The sequence below is a fragment of the Bombina bombina genome, chromosome 6 (assembly GCF_027579735.1).
Source record: "Bombina bombina isolate aBomBom1 chromosome 6, aBomBom1.pri, whole genome shotgun sequence".
In the NCBI taxonomy this organism is placed as follows: domain Eukaryota; kingdom Metazoa; phylum Chordata; class Amphibia; order Anura; family Bombinatoridae; genus Bombina; species Bombina bombina.
In genome coordinates, this window is record NC_069504.1 from 832,478,727 (window position 1) to 832,492,221 (window position 13,495).

Consider the following 13,495-nt stretch of genomic DNA (forward strand, 5'->3'; position numbering starts at 1 on the left):
CCTTTAATAAATCCTGACTGCAGATGTTCATGTAATTTTCTTGACAGCTTTTTTTACAGATATGCGTTAGTTTCAAAGGAATCAGATAAGGAACTGCAAAACAATGGTAGCTTTGCTAACAAAATGACAGTAAAATAAGTCCAGATCGGTGGTTTCAAATAAGGAAAGCCATAGGGGGAGAAACATATCTTGTTTCACAGTATTGCCATTTAATATCATTGTATTACATTAAAGGGACGAAATATTTTTTTTTTAAATGACTGAGAATACAATTTTAATCCACTCTCTATTACCAAATTTGCTTCATTCACTTGGTATCCTTTACTGAGGAGCAGCAATGCACCACTGGACACTAGCCAGGGTGAATTTGATTTAAGTCAAATCGTGTGTTTATAAAGCACAATTTAAATCACTACCAGTAAGACTCTTTTTACAGAAAGTTTTCATTTTTAGAATAATAATAATAATAATAATAATTCAGATTTTTCCAGTTATATCAGAACATACGGACTTAGTGATATACCATTAGAAATACATAAGATCATTGAAATTAATGGGAGGCGAACTTTCTCCAGTTTAATATTTGATTAACTTTTTTGCTGTACTTTATTGGAAAGAGAAAAATGAATGTCAATTTTGATGCTAAAGTGCCCGGTTTTTAAAAATTCGATTAAAAACAGGAACACTTTAATTCATCAAAATTAACATTTCACTCCTGTTGTGGGAAAAAAAAAAAAGCTCCAGCTTCCTCCGGTCGTTGCCAGCCATTTCTGACGTCAGAAATGATGGATAGGTCATCCTCCAATCACAGCTGTCTGATTCAACGCTATGATTGGAGGAAGCCGGATTCCTCATTTTAGACCTAGGAAGAGGCTTTGCGACGGGCAGAGGATCTGGAGCTGCTGTGAAGATTAAAAGGTAAGTTGTTTTTTTTCTCAGCAGGAGTGAAATGTAAATTTTGATGAATTAAAGTGGCCCAGTTTTTAATCGAATTTTTAAAAACCGGGCACTTTAGCATCAAAATTGACATTCACTTTAATATTGGCTTTATTTAACTAAAACAATAACTTTTTAATTGGCTCATCCAGTATGTTCACCTAGTGAACCAGTACAGCATTGTTCTCCTTTAACAAAGGATATCAAGAGAATTAAGTTAATTTCCTAAAAGAAGTAAATAGTAAATCTGAGAATGTTATGCTATACCAGAAACAGTAAAGAAAAAAATGGATTTAAATCCCTTATTTTTACCTTTCCCATGCCTGTAAAAAAATAGACAGTTTCAATCAGATTTTTTCTAAAAAAAAGTGTTCTGGCATGGGTAGATTCATCACACATTAGCAAGAAACTTATCATTGGTCAAAAAGTTATTAAAAGGGACATGAAACACAAACATTTTCTTTCAAGATTTACAAAGAGCATACAATTCTAAGCAACTATTCAATTTACTTCTATTATCAAATTTGATTTATTCTCTTGGTATCCTTTGTTGGAATAGCAGCAATGTACTACTGTGAGCTAGCTGAAAACATCAGGTAAGAGAATCACAACAGGCATATATATGTGCATCAACTTCAACAAGATAGAGGCACCTCCACGGCTTGCATTTAAAATATTTCTTTATTCCAAACAACAAATAAAAAAACTTGATGTAAGTGGTTACACAGCTAATGTCGAAGGACCTGGGTGATTCCCAGTGACCCACTGACGCGTTTTGGCTCGCAAGCCATAGTGTGGTCAGTTAGCCTATCTCGGCTCCTTTTAAATTTAAAGGACATTGCCTATTGGTTAAAACCAAAAACCGGGAATTTAACCCCTGTCCTTCCTATTTTGTCTATAGTACTTTAACAGTGTGTTCCCCACAGTGCAAAACAGTATGTTGGCCTCACTACCAGGGAGGTTAGATCAAGGATTAGGGAGCACCTCTCGAGCATCAGAGCAGGAACAGCAAGTACCCCCCTGGTCCAACACTTTACAAATGTTCACAATAAAAGTTCTGAAACTTTTCGGTGGACGTGCATAGAGAGGGTACTCAAACCTCCCAGAGGAGGGGATAGAGACAAGCTTTTATCCAAACGTGAGACCTTTTGGATCTTCACATTGAAAACCAGACATCCAGTAGGTCTAAATTCAATGTATGACCTAATCAACCACTGGGAATGACTGAGGTGTTGTAAAGGCATTTCCCTTTAACTCCTGAATAGTGAGATTTTGTAACTTACTCATTTTTGAATTTTTCATTTACGTTCAGCTAGTCCACTTCTAGCATATGTAGAGCATATAGTAGTATAGAACATACGACAGCCATATTACTCCATAATGTATGTAATAAATATATGTGAGAACTGTTTTTTGTACCAATTCCCTTCTGTTTATTATATTTATTATGGAAATTGGCCTAAAATTTGCTCTCTCTACATCAGAGCTTTCCAAACTTTTCATGTTTGTGACACACTTTTTAGCCCTACATCATTTTGCGACACAGTAATTCAGTTGTACCAGCAAACAGGAGGTTAAACTAACTTGTTTTAAGAGATACGGACACATACATAAATGATATAATAATGAAATGTATATACAAGTAACAGTATGTATGTGCAAGAATTAAAAAAAAAAAAAGTTTAATAACACCAATAGCTACTTACTATTTTAATGGGAAGTATGAGGTTGATGGGATGAACAGTTTCTGAATATATGGTGGAATATTAGATAAAGACACTCGCATTTCTTCATCAAGCATTTTTTAGCTTCCCCTTCCTATCCATATATCAAGGACAGGAGCATCAATGCACTAAAAACACCGACTTCTGACTTCAGCTCAGCATTTAAGCTGCCACCCTAGTCCAACTGACTACTGACCACGCTGCAAACACACTACTATCCCACTCACTGACTACAAATGCAGTCACGAGCCGATTGAGGAGACTACACGTGCAGTCAGGAGCCAATGTGCCGCCAATGGGAATAGTTTCAGTTCCAAGTGAGCTGCGCCAATAGGTTAAGATGATCTGTGACCCACTAGGTATCAACCACGTGATATGCGTAGCAGGCAGGCGGAAAGTCAGAAAGCAAAAAAATTTTTTTTATATTTTATATATATTTTTTTAAATTCAAACAAATTTGTGCTGAAGCAGGGACACACCTACACACTGCCAATGACACACTAATGTGTCACGACACACAGTTTGGAAAGCACTGCTCTACATGTATAACATGTCCATGTTACCTCTCTTTTTAAAGCACCACACATCCAAAAAAAACAATAAAAAGATTTTTTCTCCTGACAACATAGGACTATCTAATACATGACCTTAATACACAGGTGGTTATTTATCAGGCTAGTAATCTAGGTAGCCTGTATTTATGAGTCATGTATAAGATTACAGGTCTAGCATTTCACACATAGGTTTTATACCGTTACAACTGTAGTATTTCAGTAACCATCTTACAATTAATATTTAGAGTTCAGGCTAAGAGATTAGTTCCCTAGCAAGGTAGCAGGTTAAGCTCACTCTATATAGTACACATATATAATTCTTTTGGTATTTAAACTACTTTTCAAGGACATTTTTTCAGGATGTATATACAGTGTTTATGGTATACATTGATACTATTTATTTGCTTAAGAGTGGTATTTCAGTTGTTTCTTTTATATATATTTTTTCAATTGTATACCTAAATTGTGTGAGCAATTATCTACATGGATCCATATACCTACCTTTTTTGGTTTCATTAAGTAATATTATATATATATATATATATATATATATATCCCCTATTTGTAATAGGTTAATAAGGGGTTAACAAGAAATCCTCCCCCTTTTACTATTGCCCAATTGGGTTCAGCTATTGTGTTTTAAAAGAGGGCTATTCCCTACACAGTTCAGCAGCTTTGATAACGTCGGAATGCCGAAACATGTCAGCAGCTGTTTGAGCTGAACCCTTTTGAAAGGAATAGCACCCTTTATCTCCTTTATGCCTTTTTTTGTTTTAAATGACAAAATAAAAATTGAACTTTTACTTTATCTCAGTGTTCCGCGTTCTTTCTTTCACCCCAAAACTGAAAACTAGGATATGGTTTGAATTCAGAATATGATTTAATTAATTTCTGGCAATAGTTTTTCTAGTCTGTGTATTCAAAAAGAGTTACAAAATGAGTAACATTAAGTTAATTTTTATATGTATGAAATAATGCTGTGTATTTAAAGGAGAAGCGAAATTGCCACATTAGATATTGAGATACAATGGAATTGGCATTTGTATTATGGAGACTGTGATACAAACAGAAATTAAAAATATTATGAGCTCTAAAGCATTAGGGCATACAATTACAATGATAACAATATGTTGTGAGCAAAAATATAAGCATAAAATACATGTAAAGTTTTTTGATGAATCTTAAAATGTGAACGATAGTTTCTTAAAGTATGCAGGTACATATATATATATCAATTTTTGGACTATGTTTAAGTCTACAAGTGCTGTGAATTAATTCTGCTAAATTGAAATTATAGGATATTAATGTTATGACCCTGTCAGATGATTTTGGGGAACACACTGTTAAAGTACTGTAGACAAAATAGGAAGGACAAGGGTTAAATTCCCGGTTTTTGGTTTTAACCAATAGGCAATTGCCTTTAAATTTAAAAGGAGCCGAGGTAGGCTAACTGACCACACTACGGCTTGCGAGCCGAAACGCGTCAGTGGGTCACTGGGAATCACCTAGGTCCTTCGACCTTAGCTGTGTAACCACTTACATCAAGTTTTTATTTGTTGTTTGGAATAAATAAATATTTTAAATGCAAGCCGTGGAGGTGCCTCCATCTTCAGACTCACCGGTCTGAATAATATTGTCGTTTATTCACATCAATTCATCCCCAGACGTTTCGGTACCAGGCTGGTACCTTTCTCAATGGGTAGATTCAGTGTCTCCAAAAAAAAACACTCTCTAATAAACTAACACACCTATTCCCTATTTAAACCCTAAAACATGCTCAAATATCCAGTCAGTCAAACCAATGCAATCTCGCTACGTCACTAATGCCGTGCATATATTATAAGAATACAAGCGCATGGCTAATTACCATAACCACTCCTCTTGTGACGAACATCAAACTACGTCACCAATGGCTCCATTAGCTAAAGCATAGATACGCCACGGACTGACTGATCCCCGGATGTTCTAATTTAAAAAGACAAAACACACTTATTCTTAGCGAGTTAAAATTATGCAGATATTTCACTGGTATGTTACACAAGCCGCTAAATCAAGTATGGCTCCCGCACATGCCAAAATATACATGCTTTGGTATGAAACATTCATGATGAGGACCTTGTCGATTTGACATAAAATGTTATGTTAGATATATAGACAATGTGTTTTTGGTATGGAGGGGCTCAGTAGACTCATTGAATGTTTAGATTGACATCCTTAACAAACTAGAGTCTCCGATACGGTTTAAATACGAGTTTAGTGTAGACTCTATACCTTTTTTGGACCTGAATATTTCCAAATGTTCTGTTGGAGACAGTTTTAGGTTTGCTACATCACTATATTCAAAACCAACAGATAAGAACTCCCTTCTTTTATCTACCAGATTTCATCCTACACACCAAAAGAAGAGTGTGATCACCTCACAGCTCATGAGAGTAGCACTAAATAACACTCATGGAGACTAGAGCTTCCCAAGAGAATGAAATGAAGAAAAAAAAAAATCAAAGGAGAGAGGCTATAGAACTGTAGACATTGATAAATCACAAGAAAAATTGTCACAATACGATCAAAGGGCACTCCTATACAAGATGAAGAAATAGAATGGCAACATCAACAATATCAATCTGATCACCACATTTACCCCCCTACATAAGATACTTGAGAAATCGGTACAAAAGAACTGGGACATTGTGAAATCTGATAAGTCTCTTCCATTCACACAAACAAATCCACAAATGACCCAGTAAAATGTTACCAGAAAGGTATTTGGATGGAAGCTAATAAGAAACTTGGTTGTTTCAAATGTGGAGATTGTACCACATGCAACAGCATGCTTACTGGATCGCAATTTCATCATCCTCGTACAGGGAAGACATATAAGATCTTTCACAGATAGACCAGCACTAGCAGCTTCATAATATATATCTTGACGTGTCCGTGTTCACTGGTCTATGTGGGAAAGACCTCCACCACATTTAGGGAGAGGATGGCTAATCACCGCCATGCCATAAGAGTAGCCATTGACAAGCAGTAGTCGGATCAACCTGTGGCTAGGCATTTTATGCAAACAGGACACACGGCCGCTTGCCTGAGGACTATGATCATTGATCACATGCCACCACCAAACAGAGGTGGGGACAGGCATAAAAAGCTCTTACAAGTTGAGGCTTCATGGATTTATCGTTTGGATACAGTCACTCCTAGAGGCTTAAATATCCAATTGGATTATAATGTGTTCATATAGCTGGTCTTGGCTATGATTGGAGGATCTAGGTCACTTCTGGCAATATAAGGATACTAGGTTACTACCTCTGGAATTAAGGATGGCCACATTGCCATTTTCAATATATTACTCTCTTGGGGGCTCAATAAATGAGTGTTTCTGCCATATTACATTAGACATGAAAGGATTTAGGTACTGTCAAGTTTAATAGTTTGCTTAATTTAGCGGCTTGTGTAACATACCAGTGGAATATCTGCATAATTTTCACTCACTAAGAATAAGTGTGTTTTGTCTTTTTAAATTAGAACATCCGGGGATTATTCAGTCCGTGGTGTATCTACGCTTTAGCTAATAGAGCCGATGGTGACGTAGTTTGATGTTCGTCACAAGAGGAGTGGTTATGGTAATTAGCCATGCGCTTGTATTCTTATAATATATGCACGGAATTAGTGACATAGCAAGATCGCATTGGTTTGACTGACCGGATATTTGAGCACGTTTTAGGGTTTAAATAGGGAATAGATGTGTTAGTTTCTTAGAGTGTTTTTTGGAGACACTGAATCTACCCGGTACCGAAACGCGTGGGGGTAAATTGTGCTACGATGAATTGGATGTGAATAAACAACAATATTATTCAGACAGGCGAGTGCAGCGTTTTTATTCTGTATGAATAATTGAACTTGGCTTATATGTGTTACGCAGCATGCTGGCAGTTGCTCGCATGGTCTTAGGGAGTGCACCTGGAAGTGGTGTGTGTGTGTGTGTGTGTGTGTGTGTGTGTGTGTGTGTGTGTGTGTGTGTGTGTGTGTGTGTGTGTATATATATTATTTTTTTCCCCAATAACCAAAATAAAAATCACAGAAATACTGACAATTTAGTTAACTATACTTTTTGATGTGAAAATTTAAACAAGTCTATTAGTAAAATTAATTAGTATTTTAAAATAATATTCTCACTCCAAAGGGGTCAAACATATACTCAATGACACACACCTTGCACAATGCATTGCAGCACTTGATTTAGAAGTAGCCAATGATTGAATTATACATACATACTTTACAACACTTGATTGGTTCCCCTGGCAGTATCCAACAATACACTGTACCCCCAGGTGTGCAACCGAATAACCATTTTGCTTCTCTGGGGTTAAATAGATACTACAACTACTTAATGTATTTAAAAATAAAATGCTCTAAGACAATAGAATAATTTTAATGTTACACAAATATGTTCCTTTAAATTAAAGCCTTAACCCTTTTGTGACTAGGTTATAAAGTCTGATGTAGACAAATTGAAATCAAACGAATACAATATTTCAATGATGGGATCGGGTCTGGGGGGGCGTCCCTATGATGCTAGGAACGCCCTCCAGACTGCAATCAAATCCTGCAAGCACAGTAGGCTTCAGGACAGCCGTTGGCTATGAAGTATTCCGTCATAACGGCTTTAAAGCCCAGCGCCGTTGTGACGGAAAGTGAATGTAAAGTTGAATGAATGAGTTCCCGGTTTTTAAAAATACTATTAAAAACAGAGGCACTTTCATTCATTAAACTTTACATTGCAGCATTTTTCTTAAATATTTTCCTTTTTCTTTAGGAAACCCAGACCGGCGATCCTCCGCCCACTTCTTATGCAGTACTTAGCACCTCAATGACAAAACCGGCTTCCCCCAAACACGGCGTGGCCTCACGAGATGGACGCTCTGGTGTTAAGGTTGCCACCTCAGCCATGTTTTCCTGGACACTTATGAGTTATACATGCTGCAGGGTGTGCAGGTAGGAACATGAATTTCAACCCTGGAAAGGACACAAATAGTGACCCTGAACAGAACAATCCATGTTCCTCTCTGCACACCCTGCAGCATGTATAACTCATAAGTGTCCAGGAAAACATGGCCGAGGTGGCAACCCTATCTGGTGTGCACACCATGATTGGAGGAAGCCAGTTTCGTCATTGCTGAGTTAAAGGGACAGTCTAGTCCAAAATACATTTTCATAATTCAGATAGAGAATGTAATTTTAAACAATGTTCCAGTTTAATTTTATCACCAATTTTGCTTTGCTCTCTTGGTATTCTTAGTTGAAAGTTAAACCTAGAAGGTTTGTATACAGTACTAATTTCTAAGCCCTTGAAGGCCGCCTCTTCTCTCAGGGCATTTTGACAGTTTTTCACCACTAGAGGGTGTTAGTCCATGTGTGTGATATAGATAACACTGTGCTCACGCACGTGGAGTTCAGGTGGGCCAACTTTGATTGGCTAAAATGGATGTCTGTCAAAAGAACTGAAATAAGGGGGCAGTTTGCAAAGGGTGAGATACAACATAATCACAGAGGTAAAAAGTGTATTTATATAACTCTGTTGGTTGTGCAAAACTAAGGAATGGGTAATAAAGAGATTTTCTATCTTTTTAAACAATAAAAATTCTGGTGTAGACTGTCCCTTTAAGTACAGAGGAGTTGCAGGCAGAGTATTGCAGGTCTAGGTTTGATAAAGAAAAAGGTAAGTATTTAAAAAAAGAAATGCTGCAATGTAAAGGTTAAATGAATGATAGTGCCCCTATTTTTAATAGTATTTTTAAAACTCATTCATTCAACTTTACATTAACTTTAACGTGAGAATTGAAAATATGAAAAATTACTTAGGTAAAAAAAAAAAAATCTTTCATAAATTTAGGATTTTTTTATAAACCTGCACGTTATGAGAATAAATCAAACTTAAAATAAGCAATGCAATCAATACAGCAAATATACAAGATAATTGCTTCCTTTTCTGAAATGCAGCTTTACCAGCTGTTGACATTTATTTCAAATTAAGAAAGCAACAACAACAAAATAATTGTTAAGACACACAGACAGATAATTATGTTAAAGGGACAGTCGAATCCAAATTTGTTGTTGTTTAAAAAGATAAATAATCCCTTTATTACCCATTCCCCAGTTTTGCACAGCCAACACAGTTATATTAATATACTTTTTTAGCTTTGTGATTATCTTGTATCTAAGCATCTGCAGACTGCCCCCTGATTACATGGCTATTTGTTTATTATCTATTGACTTGCATTTTAGTCAATTAGTGCTGTGTCATACAAACTCCATGGGAATGAGCACAATTATATCTATTTGGCCCACATGAATTAGCAGTCTCTTGGGAAAAGCTAATAACAAAAAAAAGCATGTGATAAGAGGCTGTCTGTAGTGGCTTTGAAACAGGCAGAAATTTAGGAGGTTTAAATATTATAAAGTATATTAATATAACAAAGTTGGTTGTGCAAAGTTGGGGAATGGGTAGCAAATCTATCTTTTTAAAAAATTACAATTTTGGTGTTGACTGTCCCATATATATATATATATATATATATATATATATATATATATATATATATATATATATATATATATATATATAACATACACACACACACAAACACAGGTAGCCCTCAGTTTACGCCGGGGTTAGGTTCCAGAAGGAATGGTTGTAAATCAAAACTGTTGTAAATTGAAACCCAGTTTATAATGTAAGTCAATGGGAAGTGAGGGAGTTAGGTTCCAGGCCCCTCTCAAAATTGTCATAAGTAACACCTAATACATTATTTTTAAAGCTTTGAAATGAAGACTTTAAATGCTAAACAGCATTATAAACCTAATAAAATAATCACACAACACAGAATATATAATTAAACTAAGTTAAATGAACAAAAACATTTGCTAAAAAGCATTATAAACCTAATAAAATAATCACACAACACAGACTTCACTTGCATTTTTCTGCAAACAGTTCTTTCTATGCATTCCAATCTGGACTGATTTATAGACAGGAAGATCTTGTTCCTTTGAAATCTGCTCGATAGCTCAGGTCTGGTTAAACTGATTATTTTCCGCTTGCTTGGCTTTGCTGCAACACAAGCGGACAGCTCCACCTACTGACTATTTTAATAAATGCACTGCTTCTCAATGCTTTTCAATAGCAGTCACATGACTGGAAAAAGAGGTTGTTATTCTGAAACGGTGTAAATTGAACCGTTGTAAACCGAGGGCCACCTGTGTGTGTATATATATATATATATATATATATATATATATATATATATATATAATATTCCTGCATCCTTCTATGGCGGTGCAGGAGTATTATATAACTATAAAACCCTCAAATTTCTAAAGGCACCCAAAACACAAACTGGATTCTCATTGGCTGATAAGGAGACCTCCCACTGTTTAACAGAGGTTTATGACACATTAAATACGTAAAACAAAATACAGTATGTTCTCAGTAGAGGAATTAAAAATGTATTATTGTTATATTTATAACAATGTTAAATGCCTGCAAACATGACTATAATGTGCCTTTTACATAGAAAAAAAAATACATAAATAAAAAAACAGGAACTGGCTACTGTGTACATGCCACACACACCATGAAAAATGTTTTTTTTTTTTATTCCAATAAGATTACATTCTAAATAACTGCAGAAAGTTTTATCACCACAAAATCTCTTACAAAGTTTATTACATTATAAATCAAGATGTATCATCCCATTTATCACAGTATAGGCTACGTGGAGACATACTCTGTGCTAGTTATCAGTGTTGCAATAAAGTATTCCTGTCTTCTTTATAGCTCCTTTACTACATTAGTACTCATTGCGCCACTCTCAGGATATTATCTATTACAACATTCTAATGCATTACTACCAAGCATCTGTAACAACTGCTCTTTGTGAATTATATAAGTGACAGCCAGCAATGCCTTATAACCCTGCATTTACCTGGTTCATACATTAACACCTTGAGAGCCTAAAAGGGTATTGCTATGTAACGTGCTGCAGCAATTTAAGGGTTATGGTGCCCTCATCTTCACCCTCAGCCACATTTACCTGCCATCGCCGGCTTTCAATGACGCTCATGAAACGGCCCGTGGGCTATGTCTGCCAGCCTCGCGTAAGACGGAGCGGCAACTGTGGCCAGAGGATGGAGGCGAGAACCGAAAAACCCTCCTCCCCTGTACCACAAGGCGACCCTAACTGCGAGTTTATTAGCCACGCCCATCTCCGCATTTGTGCGTCAGTCCGCAAGAACGGAAAACTCCTGTCAGTGAGGCACTAAGGGGGCGGAATTAGTGCCCTCTTCTAATGACGTAATTCTAAACCATCGGTTTGTTGAAATAATGACTAATGGTTTAGAATGATATTAAGAAAAATGTATACACTGCATTAGCCTTTAATATAAAGAATATATATAAATGTGTCAATACCTGCAACATAACAAAATAACCTGTGCCAAACTATATGTAAAACAAAATGACTGACAGAAATACATTTGCTATTATAACAAAGCTTCCTTCATAAATTCCAGTTACTCATTTGATGAGAATGTAATTTTTGTCATTTTGTTTGTTACTTGTTACATTATTCTGTAGCACTGTGATAGCAAGGTGTGCGCAGAAAGTTGTTTAAAAGTGTATGCTCTATCTGACTCATAAATGAAACATTTTGGGTTTAAAGGGACACTGTACCCAATTTTTTTCTTTTGTAATTCAGAAAGAGCATGCAATTTTAAGCAACTTTCTAATTTACTCCTATTATCAATTTTTCTTCGTTCTCTTGCTATCATTATTTGAAAAAGAAGGCATCTAAGCTTTTTTTTGGTTTTAGTACTCTGGACAGCACTTTTTTATTGGTGGATGGATTTATCCACCAATCAGCAAGGACAACCCAGGTTGTTCACCAAAAATGGGCCGGCATCTAAACTCACATTCTTGCATTTCAAATAAAGATACCAAGAGAATGAAGAAAATTTGATAAAAGGAGTAAATTAGAAAGTTGCTTAAAATTTCATGCTCAATCTGAATCACGAAAGAAAATTTTTGGGTACAGTGTCCCTTTAATGTCTCTTTAAAGGGACATGAAACCTAAAAAAAAAATTTCATGATTCAGGTAAAGAATACAATTTTAAACATCTTTCCAACAGACTTCTATTATTTATTTAACTTTATTTTTTCAGATATAATTTGTTGAAGAAATAGAATAGCAATGCACATGGGTGAGCCAATCACATGAGGCATCTAATGTGCAGCCACCAATCAGCAGCTTCTGAGCCTATTTAGATATGCTTTTCAACAAAGCATATCAAGACAATTAAGCAAATTAGATAGTAGAAGTAAATTGGAAAGTTGTTTAAAATTGCATGCTCTTTCTAAATCAAATCATGAAAGAAAACAATTATGTTTTATGTCCCTTTAAGGTAATTCTTGCTCAGAATACTTTTGACAGAAAATAATCAAGAGCCAGATGCAAAAATTCTATCTGAATATGAGAAATCCAGAATACTTCACTTATTTGATGTGTAGGATGGTGATCCTGTGGATAAAGACATTTGTAAAGGGCCCATTTTGACTTGTCTGAGCTTCTGCATTTACCTATACTTAAAGGGACATTCCAGTCAAAATTGAAATGCACATCGATTTATTACATCTTTCAATAGAAAAACATAATTTATGTAAGAACTTACCTGATAAATTCATTTCTTTCATATTAGCAAGAGTCCATGAGCTAGTGACGTATGGGATATACATTCCTACCAGGAGGGGCAAAGTTTTCCAAACCTCAAAATGCCTATAAATACACCCCTCACCACACCCACAAATCAGTTTAACGCATAGCCAAGAAGTGGGGTGATAAGAAAAAGTGCGAAAGCATAAAAAATAAGGAATTGGAATAATTGTGCTTTATACAAAAAAATCATAACCACCACAAAAAGGGTGGGCCTCATGGACTCTTGCTAATATGAAAGAAATGAATTTATCAGGTAAGTTCTTACATAAATTATGTTTTCTTTCATGTAATTAGCAAGGGTCCATGAGCTAGTGACGTATGGGATAATGACTACCCAAGATGTGGATCTTCCACGCAAGAGTCACTAGAGAGGGAGGGATAAAATAAAGACAGCCAATTCCGCTGAAAATAATCCACACCCAAAATAAAGTTTAAATCTTATAATGAAAAAAACTGAAATTATAAGCAGAAGAATCAAACTGAAACAGCTGCCTGAAGTACTTTTTTACCA

General features: G+C 35.7%; 1 protein-coding gene across 2 annotated transcripts in view; it reads right to left on the reverse strand.

Annotated features, from left to right (window-relative positions):
- The window catches only part of SLC23A2 (solute carrier family 23 member 2), a 363,505-nt gene extending 352,044 nt beyond the window's left edge, over positions 1-11,461 (reverse strand). For both annotated transcript variants that reach the window (XM_053718194.1, XM_053718196.1), the window contains exon 1: positions 11,308-11,461. The gene's annotated coding sequence lies outside the window, so the exon portion shown is untranslated. The remainder of the gene's footprint in view (positions 1-11,307) is intronic.
- Between the last annotated feature and the right edge of the window lie 2,034 nt (positions 11,462-13,495).